General features: G+C 53.4%; 36 non-coding genes across 36 annotated transcripts; 18 read left to right on the top strand and 18 right to left on the bottom strand.

Moving 5' to 3' along the window:
* Window positions 1-807: 807 nt before the first annotated feature.
* Window positions 808-879, top strand: Trnam-cau (transfer RNA methionine (anticodon CAU)). The gene has a single exon. It is a non-coding gene; the product is annotated as a tRNA-Met (tRNA).
* Window positions 880-1,112: 233 nt separating this feature from the next.
* Trnad-guc (transfer RNA aspartic acid (anticodon GUC)) lies at window positions 1,113-1,184 on the bottom strand. Its single transcript has one exon. It is a non-coding gene; the product is annotated as a tRNA-Asp (tRNA).
* A 111-nt stretch (window positions 1,185-1,295) lies between these two features.
* On the bottom strand, window positions 1,296-1,387 carry Trnat-ugu (transfer RNA threonine (anticodon UGU)). The gene is given in 2 exon segments: window positions 1,296-1,331; window positions 1,350-1,387. It is a non-coding gene; the product is annotated as a tRNA-Thr (tRNA).
* Window positions 1,388-1,830: 443 nt separating this feature from the next.
* On the top strand, window positions 1,831-1,903 carry Trnar-acg (transfer RNA arginine (anticodon ACG)). The gene has a single exon. It is a non-coding gene; the product is annotated as a tRNA-Arg (tRNA).
* A 283-nt stretch (window positions 1,904-2,186) lies between these two features.
* Window positions 2,187-2,258, top strand: Trnam-cau (transfer RNA methionine (anticodon CAU)). The gene has a single exon. It is a non-coding gene; the product is annotated as a tRNA-Met (tRNA).
* A 233-nt stretch (window positions 2,259-2,491) lies between these two features.
* Trnad-guc (transfer RNA aspartic acid (anticodon GUC)) lies at window positions 2,492-2,563 on the bottom strand. The gene has a single exon. It is a non-coding gene; the product is annotated as a tRNA-Asp (tRNA).
* A 111-nt stretch (window positions 2,564-2,674) lies between these two features.
* On the bottom strand, window positions 2,675-2,766 carry Trnai-uau (transfer RNA isoleucine (anticodon UAU)). The gene is given in 2 exon segments: window positions 2,675-2,710; window positions 2,729-2,766. It is a non-coding gene; the product is annotated as a tRNA-Ile (tRNA).
* A 443-nt stretch (window positions 2,767-3,209) lies between these two features.
* On the top strand, window positions 3,210-3,282 carry Trnar-acg (transfer RNA arginine (anticodon ACG)). The gene has a single exon. It is a non-coding gene; the product is annotated as a tRNA-Arg (tRNA).
* Window positions 3,283-3,565: 283 nt separating this feature from the next.
* Trnam-cau (transfer RNA methionine (anticodon CAU)) lies at window positions 3,566-3,637 on the top strand. The gene has a single exon. It is a non-coding gene; the product is annotated as a tRNA-Met (tRNA).
* A 233-nt stretch (window positions 3,638-3,870) lies between these two features.
* Trnad-guc (transfer RNA aspartic acid (anticodon GUC)) lies at window positions 3,871-3,942 on the bottom strand. Its single transcript has one exon. It is a non-coding gene; the product is annotated as a tRNA-Asp (tRNA).
* A 111-nt stretch (window positions 3,943-4,053) lies between these two features.
* Trnai-uau (transfer RNA isoleucine (anticodon UAU)) lies at window positions 4,054-4,145 on the bottom strand. Its single transcript is given in 2 exon segments — window positions 4,054-4,089; window positions 4,108-4,145. It is a non-coding gene; the product is annotated as a tRNA-Ile (tRNA).
* A 443-nt stretch (window positions 4,146-4,588) lies between these two features.
* Window positions 4,589-4,661, top strand: Trnar-acg (transfer RNA arginine (anticodon ACG)). The gene has a single exon. It is a non-coding gene; the product is annotated as a tRNA-Arg (tRNA).
* Window positions 4,662-4,944: 283 nt separating this feature from the next.
* On the top strand, window positions 4,945-5,016 carry Trnam-cau (transfer RNA methionine (anticodon CAU)). Its single transcript has one exon. It is a non-coding gene; the product is annotated as a tRNA-Met (tRNA).
* Window positions 5,017-5,249: 233 nt separating this feature from the next.
* On the bottom strand, window positions 5,250-5,321 carry Trnad-guc (transfer RNA aspartic acid (anticodon GUC)). The gene has a single exon. It is a non-coding gene; the product is annotated as a tRNA-Asp (tRNA).
* A 111-nt stretch (window positions 5,322-5,432) lies between these two features.
* Window positions 5,433-5,524, bottom strand: Trnai-uau (transfer RNA isoleucine (anticodon UAU)). Its single transcript is given in 2 exon segments — window positions 5,433-5,468; window positions 5,487-5,524. It is a non-coding gene; the product is annotated as a tRNA-Ile (tRNA).
* Window positions 5,525-5,967: 443 nt separating this feature from the next.
* Window positions 5,968-6,040, top strand: Trnar-acg (transfer RNA arginine (anticodon ACG)). Its single transcript has one exon. It is a non-coding gene; the product is annotated as a tRNA-Arg (tRNA).
* Window positions 6,041-6,323: 283 nt separating this feature from the next.
* Trnam-cau (transfer RNA methionine (anticodon CAU)) lies at window positions 6,324-6,395 on the top strand. The gene has a single exon. It is a non-coding gene; the product is annotated as a tRNA-Met (tRNA).
* Window positions 6,396-6,628: 233 nt separating this feature from the next.
* Trnad-guc (transfer RNA aspartic acid (anticodon GUC)) lies at window positions 6,629-6,700 on the bottom strand. Its single transcript has one exon. It is a non-coding gene; the product is annotated as a tRNA-Asp (tRNA).
* Window positions 6,701-6,811: 111 nt separating this feature from the next.
* Window positions 6,812-6,903, bottom strand: Trnai-uau (transfer RNA isoleucine (anticodon UAU)). Its single transcript is given in 2 exon segments — window positions 6,812-6,847; window positions 6,866-6,903. It is a non-coding gene; the product is annotated as a tRNA-Ile (tRNA).
* Window positions 6,904-7,346: 443 nt separating this feature from the next.
* On the top strand, window positions 7,347-7,419 carry Trnar-acg (transfer RNA arginine (anticodon ACG)). The gene has a single exon. It is a non-coding gene; the product is annotated as a tRNA-Arg (tRNA).
* A 283-nt stretch (window positions 7,420-7,702) lies between these two features.
* On the top strand, window positions 7,703-7,774 carry Trnam-cau (transfer RNA methionine (anticodon CAU)). Its single transcript has one exon. It is a non-coding gene; the product is annotated as a tRNA-Met (tRNA).
* A 233-nt stretch (window positions 7,775-8,007) lies between these two features.
* On the bottom strand, window positions 8,008-8,079 carry Trnad-guc (transfer RNA aspartic acid (anticodon GUC)). Its single transcript has one exon. It is a non-coding gene; the product is annotated as a tRNA-Asp (tRNA).
* Window positions 8,080-8,190: 111 nt separating this feature from the next.
* Window positions 8,191-8,282, bottom strand: Trnai-uau (transfer RNA isoleucine (anticodon UAU)). Its single transcript is given in 2 exon segments — window positions 8,191-8,226; window positions 8,245-8,282. It is a non-coding gene; the product is annotated as a tRNA-Ile (tRNA).
* A 443-nt stretch (window positions 8,283-8,725) lies between these two features.
* Window positions 8,726-8,798, top strand: Trnar-acg (transfer RNA arginine (anticodon ACG)). Its single transcript has one exon. It is a non-coding gene; the product is annotated as a tRNA-Arg (tRNA).
* Window positions 8,799-9,081: 283 nt separating this feature from the next.
* Trnam-cau (transfer RNA methionine (anticodon CAU)) lies at window positions 9,082-9,153 on the top strand. Its single transcript has one exon. It is a non-coding gene; the product is annotated as a tRNA-Met (tRNA).
* Window positions 9,154-9,386: 233 nt separating this feature from the next.
* Trnad-guc (transfer RNA aspartic acid (anticodon GUC)) lies at window positions 9,387-9,458 on the bottom strand. The gene has a single exon. It is a non-coding gene; the product is annotated as a tRNA-Asp (tRNA).
* A 111-nt stretch (window positions 9,459-9,569) lies between these two features.
* Window positions 9,570-9,661, bottom strand: Trnai-uau (transfer RNA isoleucine (anticodon UAU)). The gene is given in 2 exon segments: window positions 9,570-9,605; window positions 9,624-9,661. It is a non-coding gene; the product is annotated as a tRNA-Ile (tRNA).
* Window positions 9,662-10,104: 443 nt separating this feature from the next.
* Window positions 10,105-10,177, top strand: Trnar-acg (transfer RNA arginine (anticodon ACG)). The gene has a single exon. It is a non-coding gene; the product is annotated as a tRNA-Arg (tRNA).
* Window positions 10,178-10,460: 283 nt separating this feature from the next.
* On the top strand, window positions 10,461-10,532 carry Trnam-cau (transfer RNA methionine (anticodon CAU)). Its single transcript has one exon. It is a non-coding gene; the product is annotated as a tRNA-Met (tRNA).
* Window positions 10,533-10,765: 233 nt separating this feature from the next.
* Trnad-guc (transfer RNA aspartic acid (anticodon GUC)) lies at window positions 10,766-10,837 on the bottom strand. The gene has a single exon. It is a non-coding gene; the product is annotated as a tRNA-Asp (tRNA).
* A 111-nt stretch (window positions 10,838-10,948) lies between these two features.
* On the bottom strand, window positions 10,949-11,040 carry Trnai-uau (transfer RNA isoleucine (anticodon UAU)). Its single transcript is given in 2 exon segments — window positions 10,949-10,984; window positions 11,003-11,040. It is a non-coding gene; the product is annotated as a tRNA-Ile (tRNA).
* A 443-nt stretch (window positions 11,041-11,483) lies between these two features.
* On the top strand, window positions 11,484-11,556 carry Trnar-acg (transfer RNA arginine (anticodon ACG)). The gene has a single exon. It is a non-coding gene; the product is annotated as a tRNA-Arg (tRNA).
* A 283-nt stretch (window positions 11,557-11,839) lies between these two features.
* Window positions 11,840-11,911, top strand: Trnam-cau (transfer RNA methionine (anticodon CAU)). Its single transcript has one exon. It is a non-coding gene; the product is annotated as a tRNA-Met (tRNA).
* A 233-nt stretch (window positions 11,912-12,144) lies between these two features.
* On the bottom strand, window positions 12,145-12,216 carry Trnad-guc (transfer RNA aspartic acid (anticodon GUC)). The gene has a single exon. It is a non-coding gene; the product is annotated as a tRNA-Asp (tRNA).
* Window positions 12,217-12,327: 111 nt separating this feature from the next.
* Window positions 12,328-12,419, bottom strand: Trnai-uau (transfer RNA isoleucine (anticodon UAU)). Its single transcript is given in 2 exon segments — window positions 12,328-12,363; window positions 12,382-12,419. It is a non-coding gene; the product is annotated as a tRNA-Ile (tRNA).
* Window positions 12,420-12,862: 443 nt separating this feature from the next.
* On the top strand, window positions 12,863-12,935 carry Trnar-acg (transfer RNA arginine (anticodon ACG)). The gene has a single exon. It is a non-coding gene; the product is annotated as a tRNA-Arg (tRNA).
* Window positions 12,936-13,060: the final 125 nt, after the last annotated feature.

Raw genomic sequence — 13,060 nt, 5'->3', positions numbered from 1 at the left:
TTCTTTCTAGATACCCATCTTTCCTCTATAAGGAACAATATCTCTATTAATTATATACGATGCTGAAGGAGCAATCTATGATCTTGTTGTTTTTGTCTCCACCAACTCAAGGAACACGCCATAGTACCCAGTTACTTTACTGAATAACTGCAAGAAAACAGCACGGCGACAATCTCGGCGAACATACTCTCAACGCTAAGAGATGACAACTTTGAATGAAGCCTTCAGGAAACTGAAACATCGACGAATACAGAACGACACGGAAACATTCATGCCAATACTAAGTGAAGACGAGGTTGAGAGGTAGTGATCCTGAGATATACCACCACAAAAAAAAAAAAAAAAAAAAAAAAAAAAAAAAAAAATAAATAAATAAATAACTACATAAATAAATACAAAAAAAAACGGTAGCGCGTCTGACTCCAGATCAGAAGGTAAAAAAAAAAAAAAAAAAAAAGTGGCGCAACGGATAACGCGTCTGACTACGGATCAGAAGATTCCAGGTTCGAATCCTGGCAGGGTCGGCATTTTGTTAGTTGCGGGCGCGTAGCTAGGCAGTGGATTCGAATGTCTCCACCTTCGTGGAGTGCAATGTTAATCCTGAGCATCTCGCAGCTGCATCTCGAGACGATTGCGGTAAATATCGCTTCGTGCAAGCGTCAGCGTAGCGTCAGTCGAGCAAAGTCGAGACAAGTCAAGCTGAGAGATGTTACGCACTTAATTAAACGGTAGGCGCGGGAAACCGACGCAGACAACGCTTTCCAAGTGTCCCATGTCACGCACCGAAGAGCGCGGACGGCTCCACGCAGCAGAGTGGCGCAGTGGAAGCGTGCTGGGCCCATAACCCAGAGGTCCGTGGATCGAAACCACGCTCTGCTAAAATTATTCTTTTTCTTGGGTGCCTCGAGCTCGATCATTAAGCCTGGGGTGAGCTGGTTCAGCGTCAACAGCAACCCCTGTAAGTCGTGAAACGACGACGTCGTGTGAAGAATGCGAGAAACACTTCCTAAGACGCAGACTTTCTTACGATTTTGCAGTAACTACATTCCTTGATCGCAACGTTAATGTCCTTTCGGGCCACGCGTGCAACTTTCGCGATATAAAAATCGCACCTCCCCGGCGGGGAATCGAACCCCGGTCTCCCGCGTGACAGGCGGGGATACTAACCACTATACTACCGAGGAACACGCGATCGGTGACTATAATGCACGCACACTTATGTTTCGCAAGCAGGTGATACATCTCAACTCTCGCGTCCCGATGCTTTCAGAGTCAGCTGCTACGAAATAAAAGTATGCCCCAGGTGAGGCTCGAACTCACAACCCCGGCATTGCTCACGGCTACTGCCTTACAAGTACCGTGCGCTAACCAATTGCGCCACTGGGGATACAGCAGAGAGCTTTCAGTTAGCGATACTCACTTTGCTGCCAACCTGTTGTGGCTGCACACCCGTCATAAGATCGTCACCTGCGGCCATACTGCGAATTTAGCACCTGTCTACGAATGCCTCATTCGATTCTTGCTTCATATGCTACACTTACAAGCATATCAACCGCTTGTCCTCGCCGAAAAAAATGCAGAAAAACGCGCGCCTTGCCTTCTGCTACCTGTCCAACAGCGAGGGCAGATGTGTGGCAAGCTCTAAGCCGTGCAGGCGCACCGTGGCCGAGCAGCTGGAGGAGAGGTGCCTTCCTTGGCAGCTCCCTGCAGAGTGCGCAAGACCAGAGTGGCCGCGCCGCCGTTGTCAGTGGACGACATGCAGTTGCCGAGCCACGGAGAACACGTTGCTTTGCGATGTGCACCCGCCTCGTGGTAGAAAACGCAAACAGTGGCCCTGTGGCGCAACGGATAACGCGTCTGACTACGGATCAGAAGATTCCAGGTTCGAATCCTGGCAGGGTCGGCATTTTGTTAGTTGCGGGCGCGTAGCTAGGCAGTGGATTCGAATGTCTCCACCTTCGTGGAGTGCAATGTTAATCCTGAGCATCTCGCAGCTGCATCTCGAGACGATTGCGGTAAATATCGCTTCGTGCAAGCGTCAGCGTAGCGTCAGTCGAGCAAAGTCGAGACAAGTCAAGCTGAGAGATGTTACGCACTTAATTAAACGGTAGGCGCGGGAAACCGACGCAGACAACGCTTTCCAAGTGTCCCATGTCACGCACCGAAGAGCGCGGACGGCTCCACGCAGCAGAGTGGCGCAGTGGAAGCGTGCTGGGCCCATAACCCAGAGGTCCGTGGATCGAAACCACGCTCTGCTAAAATTATTCTTTTTCTTGGGTGCCTCGAGCTCGATCATTAAGCCTGGGGTGAGCTGGTTCAGCGTCAACAGCAACCCCTGTAAGTCGTGAAACGACGACGTCGTGTGAAGAATGCGAGAAACACTTCCTAAGACGCAGACTTTCTTACGATTTTGCAGTAACTACATTCCTTGATCGCAACGTTAATGTCCTTTCGGGCCACGCGTGCAACTTTCGCGATATAAAAATCGCACATCCCCGGCGGGGAATCGAACCCCGGTCTCCCGCGTGACAGGCGGGGATACTAACCACTATACTACCGAGGAACACGCGATCGGTGACTATAATGCACGCACACTTATGTTTCTCAAGCAGGTGATACATCTCAACTCTCGCGTCCCGATGCTTTCAGAGTCAGCTGCTACGAAATAAAAGTATGCCCCAGGTGAGGCTCGAACTCACAACCCCGGCATTGCTCACGGCTACTGCCTTATAAGTACCGTGCGCTAACCAATTGCGCCACTGGGGATACAGCAGAGAGCTTTCAGTTAGCGATACTCACTTTGCTGCCAACCTGTTGTGGCTGCACACCCGTCATAAGATCGTCACCTGCGGCCATACTGCGAATTTAGCACCTGTCTACGAATGCCTCATTCGATTCTTGCTTCATATGCTACACTTACAAGCATATCAACCGCTTGTCCTCGCCGAAAAAAATGCAGAAAAACGCGCGCCTTGCCTTCTGCTACCTGTCCAACAGCGAGGGCAGATGTGTGGCAAGCTCTAAGCCGTGCAGGCGCACCGTGGCCGAGCAGCTGGAGGAGAGGTGCCTTCCTTGGCAGCTCCCTGCAGAGTGCGCAAGACCAGAGTGGCCGCGCCGCCGTTGTCAGTGGACGACATGCAGTTGCCGAGCCACGGAGAACACGTTGCTTTGCGATGTGCACCCGCCTCGTGGTAGAAAACGCAAACAGTGGCCCTGTGGCGCAACGGATAACGCGTCTGACTACGGATCAGAAGATTCCAGGTTCGAATCCTGGCAGGGTCGGCATTTTGTTAGTTGCGGGCGCGTAGCTAGGCAGTGGATTCGAATGTCTCCACCTTCGTGGAGTGCAATGTTAATCCTGAGCATCTCGCAGCTGCATCTCGAGACGATTGCGGTAAATATCGCTTCGTGCAAGCGTCAGCGTAGCGTCAGTCGAGCAAAGTCGAGACAAGTCAAGCTGAGAGATGTTACGCACTTAATTAAACGGTAGGCGCGGGAAACCGACGCAGACAACGCTTTCCAAGTGTCCCATGTCACGCACCGAAGAGCGCGGACGGCTCCACGCAGCAGAGTGGCGCAGTGGAAGCGTGCTGGGCCCATAACCCAGAGGTCCGTGGATCGAAACCACGCTCTGCTAAAATTATTCTTTTTCTTGGGTGCCTCGAGCTCGATCATTAAGCCTGGGGTGAGCTGGTTCAGCGTCAACAGCAACCCCTGTAAGTCGTGAAACGACGACGTCGTGTGAAGAATGCGAGAAACACTTCCTAAGACGCAGACTTTCTTACGATTTTGCAGTAACTACATTCCTTGATCGCAACGTTAATGTCCTTTCGGGCCACGCGTGCAACTTTCGCGATATAAAAATCGCACCTCCCCGGCGGGGAATCGAACCCCGGTCTCCCGCGTGACAGGCGGGGATACTAACCACTATACTACCGAGGAACACGCGATCGGTGACTATAATGCACGCACACTTATGTTTCGCAAGCAGGTGATACATCTCAACTCTCGCGTCCCGATGCTTTCAGAGTCAGCTGCTACGAAATAAAAGTATGCCCCAGGTGAGGCTCGAACTCACAACCCCGGCATTGCTCACGGCTACTGCCTTATAAGTACCGTGCGCTAACCAATTGCGCCACTGGGGATACAGCAGAGAGCTTTCAGTTAGCGATACTCACTTTGCTGCCAACCTGTTGTGGCTGCACACCCGTCATAAGATCGTCACCTGCGGCCATACTGCGAATTTAGCACCTGTCTACGAATGCCTCATTCGATTCTTGCTTCATATGCTACACTTACAAGCATATCAACCGCTTGTCCTCGCCGAAAAAAATGCAGAAAAACGCGCGCCTTGCCTTCTGCTACCTGTCCAACAGCGAGGGCAGATGTGTGGCAAGCTCTAAGCCGTGCAGGCGCACCGTGGCCGAGCAGCTGGAGGAGAGGTGCCTTCCTTGGCAGCTCCCTGCAGAGTGCGCAAGACCAGAGTGGCCGCGCCGCCGTTGTCAGTGGACGACATGCAGTTGCCGAGCCACGGAGAACACGTTGCTTTGCCATGTGCACCCGCCTCGTGGTAGAAAACGCAAACAGTGGCCCTGTGGCGCAACGGATAACGCGTCTGACTACGGATCAGAAGATTCCAGGTTCGAATCCTGGCAGGGTCGGCATTTTGTTAGTTGCGGGCGCGTAGCTAGGCAGTGGATTCGAATGTCTCCACCTTCGTGGAGTGCAATGTTAATCCTGAGCATCTCGCAGCTGCATCTCGAGACGATTGCGGTAAATATCGCTTCGTGCAAGCGTCAGCGTAGCGTCAGTCGAGCAAAGTCGAGACAAGTCAAGCTGAGAGATGTTACGCACTTAATTAAACGGTAGGCGCGGGAAACCGACGCAGACAACGCTTTCCAAGTGTCCCATGTCACGCACCGAAGAGCGCGGACGGCTCCACGCAGCAGAGTGGCGCAGTGGAAGCGTGCTGGGCCCATAACCCAGAGGTCCGTGGATCGAAACCACGCTCTGCTAAAATTATTCTTTTTCTTGGGTGCCTCGAGCTCGATCATTAAGCCTGGGGTGAGCTGGTTCAGCGTCAACAGCAACCCCTGTAAGTCGTGAAACGACGACGTCGTGTGAAGAATGCGAGAAACACTTCCTAAGACGCAGACTTTCTTACGATTTTGCAGTAACTACATTCCTTGATCGCAACGTTAATGTCCTTTCGGGCCACGCGTGCAACTTTCGCGATATAAAAATCGCACCTCCCCGGCGGGGAATCGAACCCCGGTCTCCCGCGTGACAGGCGGGGATACTAACCACTATACTACCGAGGAACACGCGATCGGTGACTATAATGCACGCACACTTATGTTTCTCAAGCAGGTGATACATCTCAACTCTCGCGTCCCGATGCTTTCAGAGTCAGCTGCTACGAAATAAAAGTATGCCCCAGGTGAGGCTCGAACTCACAACCCCGGCATTGCTCACGGCTACTGCCTTATAAGTACCGTGCGCTAACCAATTGCGCCACTGGGGATACAGCAGAGAGCTTTCAGTTAGCGATACTCACTTTGCTGCCAACCTGTTGTGGCTGCACACCCGTCATAAGATCGTCACCTGCGGCCATACTGCGAATTTAGCACCTGTCTACGAATGCCTCATTCGATTCTTGCTTCATATGCTACACTTACAAGCATATCAACCGCTTGTCCTCGCCGAAAAAAATGCAGAAAAACGCGCGCCTTGCCTTCTGCTACCTGTCCAACAGCGAGGGCAGATGTGTGGCAAGCTCTAAGCCGTGCAGGCGCACCGTGGCCGAGCAGCTGGAGGAGAGGTGCCTTCCTTGGCAGCTCCCTGCAGAGTGCGCAAGACCAGAGTGGCCGCGCCGCCGTTGTCAGTGGACGACATGCAGTTGCCGAGCCACGGAGAACACGTTGCTTTGCGATGTGCACCCGCCTCGTGGTAGAAAACGCAAACAGTGGCCCTGTGGCGCAACGGATAACGCGTCTGACTACGGATCAGAAGATTCCAGGTTCGAATCCTGGCAGGGTCGGCATTTTGTTAGTTGCGGGCGCGTAGCTAGGCAGTGGATTCGAATGTCTCCACCTTCGTGGAGTGCAATGTTAATCCTGAGCATCTCGCAGCTGCATCTCGAGACGATTGCGGTAAATATCGCTTCGTGCAAGCGTCAGCGTAGCGTCAGTCGAGCAAAGTCGAGACAAGTCAAGCTGAGAGATGTTACGCACTTAGTTAAACGGTAGGCGCGGGAAACCGACGCAGACAACGCTTTCCAAGTGTCCCATGTCACGCACCGAAGAGCGCGGACGGCTCCACGCAGCAGAGTGGCGCAGTGGAAGCGTGCTGGGCCCATAACCCAGAGGTCCGTGGATCGAAACCACGCTCTGCTAAAATTATTCTTTTTCTTGGGTGCCTCGAGCTCGATCATTAAGCCTGGGGTGAGCTGGTTCAGCGTCAACAGCAACCCCTGTAAGTCGTGAAACGACGACGTCGTGTGAAGAATGCGAGAAACACTTCCTAAGACGCAGACTTTCTTACGATTTTGCAGTAACTACATTCCTTGATCGCAACGTTAATGTCCTTTCGGGCCACGCGTGCAACTTTCGCGATATAAAAATCGCACCTCCCCGGCGGGGAATCGAACCCCGGTCTCCCGCGTGACAGGCGGGGATACTAACCACTATACTACCGAGGAACACGCGATCGGTGACTATAATGCACGCACACTTATGTTTCTCAAGCAGGTGATACATCTCAACTCTCGCGTCCCGATGCTTTCAGAGTCAGCTGCTACGAAATAAAAGTATGCCCCAGGTGAGGCTCGAACTCACAACCCCGGCATTGCTCACGGCTACTGCCTTATAAGTACCGTGCGCTAACCAATTGCGCCACTGGGGATACAGCAGAGAGCTTTCAGTTAGCGATACTCACTTTGCTGCCAACCTGTTGTGGCTGCACACCCGTCATAAGATCGTCACCTGCGGCCATACTGCGAATTTAGCACCTGTCTACGAATGCCTCATTCGATTCTTGCTTCATATGCTACACTTACAAGCATATCAACCGCTTGTCCTCGCCGAAAAAAATGCAGAAAAACGCGCGCCTTGCCTTCTGCTACCTGTCCAACAGCGAGGGCAGATGTGTGGCAAGCTCTAAGCCGTGCAGGCGCACCGTGGCCGAGCAGCTGGAGGAGAGGTGCCTTCCTTGGCAGCTCCCTGCAGAGTGCGCAAGACCAGAGTGGCCGCGCCGCCGTTGTCAGTGGACGACATGCAGTTGCCGAGCCACGGAGAACACGTTGCTTTGCGATGTGCACCCGCCTCGTGGTAGAAAACGCAAACAGTGGCCCTGTGGCGCAACGGATAACGCGTCTGACTACGGATCAGAAGATTCCAGGTTCGAATCCTGGCAGGGTCGGCATTTTGTTAGTTGCGGGCGCGTAGCTAGGCAGTGGATTCGAATGTCTCCACCTTCGTGGAGTGCAATGTTAATCCTGAGCATCTCGCAGCTGCATCTCGAGACGATTGCGGTAAATATCGCTTCGTGCAAGCGTCAGCGTAGCGTCAGTCGAGCAAAGTCGAGACAAGTCAAGCTGAGAGATGTTACGCACTTAATTAAACGGTAGGCGCGGGAAACCGACGCAGACAACGCTTTCCAAGTGTCCCATGTCACGCACCGAAGAGCGCGGACGGCTCCACGCAGCAGAGTGGCGCAGTGGAAGCGTGCTGGGCCCATAACCCAGAGGTCCGTGGATCGAAACCACGCTCTGCTAAAATTATTCTTTTTCTTGGGTGCCTCGAGCTCGATCATTAAGCCTGGGGTGAGCTGGTTCAGCGTCAACAGCAACCCCTGTAAGTCGTGAAACGACGACGTCGTGTGAAGAATGCGAGAAACACTTCCTAAGACGCAGACTTTCTTACGATTTTGCAGTAACTACATTCCTTGATCGCAACGTTAATGTCCTTTCGGGCCACGCGTGCAACTTTCGCGATATAAAAATCGCACCTCCCCGGCGGGGAATCGAACCCCGGTCTCCCGCGTGACAGGCGGGGATACTAACCACTATACTACCGAGGAACACGCGATCGGTGACTATAATGCACGCACACTTATGTTTCTCAAGCAGGTGATACATCTCAACTCTCGCGTCCCGATGCTTTCAGAGTCAGCTGCTACGAAATAAAAGTATGCCCCAGGTGAGGCTCGAACTCACAACCCCGGCATTGCTCACGGCTACTGCCTTATAAGTACCGTGCGCTAACCAATTGCGCCACTGGGGATACAGCAGAGAGCTTTCAGTTAGCGATACTCACTTTGCTGCCAACCTGTTGTGGCTGCACACCCGTCATAAGATCGTCACCTGCGGCCATACTGCGAATTTAGCACCTGTCTACGAATGCCTCATTCGATTCTTGCTTCATATGCTACACTTACAAGCATATCAACCGCTTGTCCTCGCCGAAAAAAATGCAGAAAAACGCGCGCCTTGCCTTCTGCTACCTGTCCAACAGCGAGGGCAGATGTGTGGCAAGCTCTAAGCCGTGCAGGCGCACCGTGGCCGAGCAGCTGGAGGAGAGGTGCCTTCCTTGGCAGCTCCCTGCAGAGTGCGCAAGACCAGAGTGGCCGCGCCGCCGTTGTCAGTGGACGACATGCAGTTGCCGAGCCACGGAGAACACGTTGCTTTGCGATGTGCACCCGCCTCGTGGTAGAAAACGCAAACAGTGGCCCTGTGGCGCAACGGATAACGCGTCTGACTACGGATCAGAAGATTCCAGGTTCGAATCCTGGCAGGGTCGGCATTTTGTTAGTTGCGGGCGCGTAGCTAGGCAGTGGATTCGAATGTCTCCACCTTCGTGGAGTGCAATGTTAATCCTGAGCATCTCGCAGCTGCATCTCGAGACGATTGCGGTAAATATCGCTTCGTGCAAGCGTCAGCGTAGCGTCAGTCGAGCAAAGTCGAGACAAGTCAAGCTGAGAGATGTTACGCACTTAATTAAACGGTAGGCGCGGGAAACCGACGCAGACAACGCTTTCCAAGTGTCCCATGTCACGCACCGAAGAGCGCGGACGGCTCCACGCAGCAGAGTGGCGCAGTGGAAGCGTGCTGGGCCCATAACCCAGAGGTCCGTGGATCGAAACCACGCTCTGCTAAAATTATTCTTTTTCTTGGGTGCCTCGAGCTCGATCATTAAGCCTGGGGTGAGCTGGTTCAGCGTCAACAGCAACCCCTGTAAGTCGTGAAACGACGACGTCGTGTGAAGAATGCGAGAAACACTTCCTAAGACGCAGACTTTCTTACGATTTTGCAGTAACTACATTCCTTGATCGCAACGTTAATGTCCTTTCGGGCCACGCGTGCAACTTTCGCGATATAAAAATCGCACCTCCCCGGCGGGGAATCGAACCCCGGTCTCCCGCGTGACAGGCGGGGATACTAACCACTATACTACCGAGGAACACGCGATCGGTGACTATAATGCACGCACACTTATGTTTCTCAAGCAGGTGATACATCTCAACTCTCGCGTCCCGATGCTTTCAGAGTCAGCTGCTACGAAATAAAAGTATGCCCCAGGTGAGGCTCGAACTCACAACCCCGGCATTGCTCACGGCTACTGCCTTATAAGTACCGTGCGCTAACCAATTGCGCCACTGGGGATACAGCAGAGAGCTTTCAGTTAGCGATACTCACTTTGCTGCCAACCTGTTGTGGCTGCACACCCGTCATAAGATCGTCACCTGCGGCCATACTGCGAATTTAGCACCTGTCTACGAATGCCTCATTCGATTCTTGCTTCATATGCTACACTTACAAGCATATCAACCGCTTGTCCTCGCCGAAAAAAATGCAGAAAAACGCGCGCCTTGCCTTCTGCTACCTGTCCAACAGCGAGGGCAGATGTGTGGCAAGCTCTAAGCCGTGCAGGCGCACCGTGGCCGAGCAGCTGGAGGAGAGGTGCCTTCCTTGGCAGCTCCCTGCAGAGTGCGCAAGACCAGAGTGGCCGCGCCGCCGTTGTCAGTGGACGACATGCAGTTGCCGAGCCACGGAGAACACGTTGCTTTGCGATGTGCACCCGCCTCGTGGTAGAAAACGCAAACAGTGGCCCTGTGGCGCAACGGATAACGCGTCTGACTACGGATCAGAAGATTCCAGGTTCGAATCCTGGCAGGGTCGGCATTTTGTTAGTTGCGGGCGCGTAGCTAGGCAGTGGATTCGAATGTCTCCACCTTCGTGGAGTGCAATGTTAATCCTGAGCATCTCGCAGCTGCATCTCGAGACGATTGCGGTAAATATCGCTTCGTGCAAGCGTCAGCGTAGCGTCAGTCGAGCAAAGTCGAGACAAGTCAAGCTGAGAGATGTTACGCACTTAGTTAAACGGTAGGCGCGGGAAACCGACGCAGACAACGCTTTCCAAGTGTCCCATGTCACGCACCGAAGAGCGCGGACGGCTCCACGCAGCAGAGTGGCGCAGTGGAAGCGTGCTGGGCCCATAACCCAGAGGTCCGTGGATCGAAACCACGCTCTGCTAAAATTATTCTTTTTCTTGGGTGCCTCGAGCTCGATCATTAAGCCTGGGGTGAGCTGGTTCAGCGTCAACAGCAACCCCTGTAAGTCGTGAAACGACGACGTCGTGTGAAGAATGCGAGAAACACTTCCTAAGACGCAGACTTTCTTACGATTTTGCAGTAACTACATTCCTTGATCGCAACGTTAATGTCCTTTCGGGCCACGCGTGCAACTTTCGCGATATAAAAATCGCACCTCCCCGGCGGGGAATCGAACCCCGGTCTCCCGCGTGACAGGCGGGGATACTAACCACTATACTACCGAGGAACACGCGATCGGTGACTATAATGCACGCACACTTATGTTTCTCAAGCAGGTGATACATCTCAACTCTCGCGTCCCGATGCTTTCAGAGTCAGCTGCTACGAAATAAAAGTATGCCCCAGGTGAGGCTCGAACTCACAACCCCGGCATTGCTCACGGCTACTGCCTTATAAGTACCGTGCGCTAACCAATTGCGCCACTGGGGCTACAGCAGAGAGCTTTCAGTTAGCGATACTCACTTTGCTGCCAACCTGTTGTGGCTGCACACCCGTCATAAGATCGTCACCTGCGGCCATACTGCGAATTTAGCACCTGTCTACGAATGCCTCATTCGATTCTTGCTTCATATGCTACACTTACAAGCATATCAACCGCTTGTCCTCGCCGAAAAAAATGCAGAAAAACGCGCGCCTTGCCTTCTGCTACCTGTCCAACAGCGAGGGCAGATGTGTGGCAAGCTCTAAGCCGTGCAGGCGCACCGTGGCCGAGCAGCTGGAGGAGAGGTGCCTTCCTTGGCAGCTCCCTGCAGAGTGCGCAAGACCAGAGTGGCCGCGCCGCCGTTGTCAGTGGACGACATGCAGTTGCCGAGCCACGGAGAACACGTTGCTTTGCGATGTGCACCCGCCTCGTGGTAGAAAACGCAAACAGTGGCCCTGTGGCGCAACGGATAACGCGTCTGACTACGGATCAGAAGATTCCAGGTTCGAATCCTGGCAGGGTCGGCATTTTGTTAGTTGCGGGCGCGTAGCTAGGCAGTGGATTCGAATGTCTCCACCTTCGTGGAGTGCAATGTTAATCCTGAGCATCTCGCAGCTGCATCTCGAGACGATTGCGGTAAATATCGCTTCGTGCAAGCGTCAGCGTAGCGTCAGTCGAGCAAAGTCGAGACAAGTCAAGCTGAGAGATGTTACGCACTTAATTAAACGGTAGGCGCGGGAAACCGACGCAGACAACGCTTTCCAAGTGTCCCATGTCACGCACCGAAGAGCGCGGACGGCTCCCCGCAGCAGAGTGGCGCAGTGGAAGCGTGCTGGGCCCATAACCCAGAGGTCCGTGGATCGAAACCACGCTCTGCTAAAATTATTCTTTTTCTTGGGTGCCTCGAGCTCGATCATTAAGCCTGGGGTGAGCTGGTTCAGCGTCAACAGCAACCCCTGTAAGTCGTGAAACGACGACGTCGTGTGAAGAATGCGAGAAACACTTCCTAAGACGCAGACTTTCTTACGATTTTGCAGTAACTACATTCCTTGATCGCAACGTTAATGTCCTTTCGGGCCACGCGTGCAACTTTCGCGATATAAAAATCGCACCTCCCCGGCGGGGAATCGAACCCCGGTCTCCCGCGTGACAGGCGGGGATACTAACCACTATACTACCGAGGAACACGCGATCGGTGACTATAATGCACGCACACTTATGTTTCTCAAGCAGGTGATACATCTCAACTCTCGCGTCCCGATGCTTTCAGAGTCAGCTGCTACGAAATAAAAGTATGCCCCAGGTGAGGCTCGAACTCACAACCCCGGCATTGCTCACGGCTACTGCCTTATAAGTACCGTGCGCTAACCAATTGCGCCACTGGGGATACAGCAGAGAGCTTTCAGTTAGCGATACTCACTTTGCTGCCAACCTGTTGTGGCTGCACACCCGTCATAAGATCGTCACCTGCGGCCATACTGCGAATTTAGCACCTGTCTACGAATGCCTCATTCGATTCTTGCTTCATATGCTACACTTACAAGCATATCAACCGCTTGTCCTCGCCGAAAAAAATGCAGAAAAACGCGCGCCTTGCCTTCTGCTACCTGTCCAACAGCGAGGGCAGATGTGTGGCAAGCTCTAAGCCGTGCAGGCGCACCGTGGCCGAGCAGCTGGAGGAGAGGTGCCTTCCTTGGCAGCTCCCTGCAGAGTGCGCAAGACCAGAGTGGCCGCGCCGCCGTTGTCAGTGGACGACATGCAGTTGCCGAGCCACGGAGAACACGTTGCTTTGCGATGTGCACCCGCCTCGTGGTAGAAAACGCAAACAGTGGCCCTGTGGCGCAACGGATAACGCGTCTGACTACGGATCAGAAGATTCCAGGTTCGAATCCTGGCAGGGTCGGCATTTTGTTAGTTGCGGGCGCGTAGCTAGGCAGTGGATTCGAATGTCTCCACCTTCGTGGAGTGCAATGTTAATCCTGAGCATCTCGCAGCTGCATCTCGAGACGATTGCGGAAAATATCGCTT

This window comes from Schistocerca nitens, chromosome 9, assembly GCF_023898315.1.
Source record: "Schistocerca nitens isolate TAMUIC-IGC-003100 chromosome 9, iqSchNite1.1, whole genome shotgun sequence".
Taxonomy (NCBI): Eukaryota; Metazoa; Arthropoda; class Insecta; order Orthoptera; family Acrididae; genus Schistocerca; species Schistocerca nitens.
Note: the sequence above shows the minus strand (reverse complement) of the source record. Positions and strands in the feature narration are given on the sequence as shown.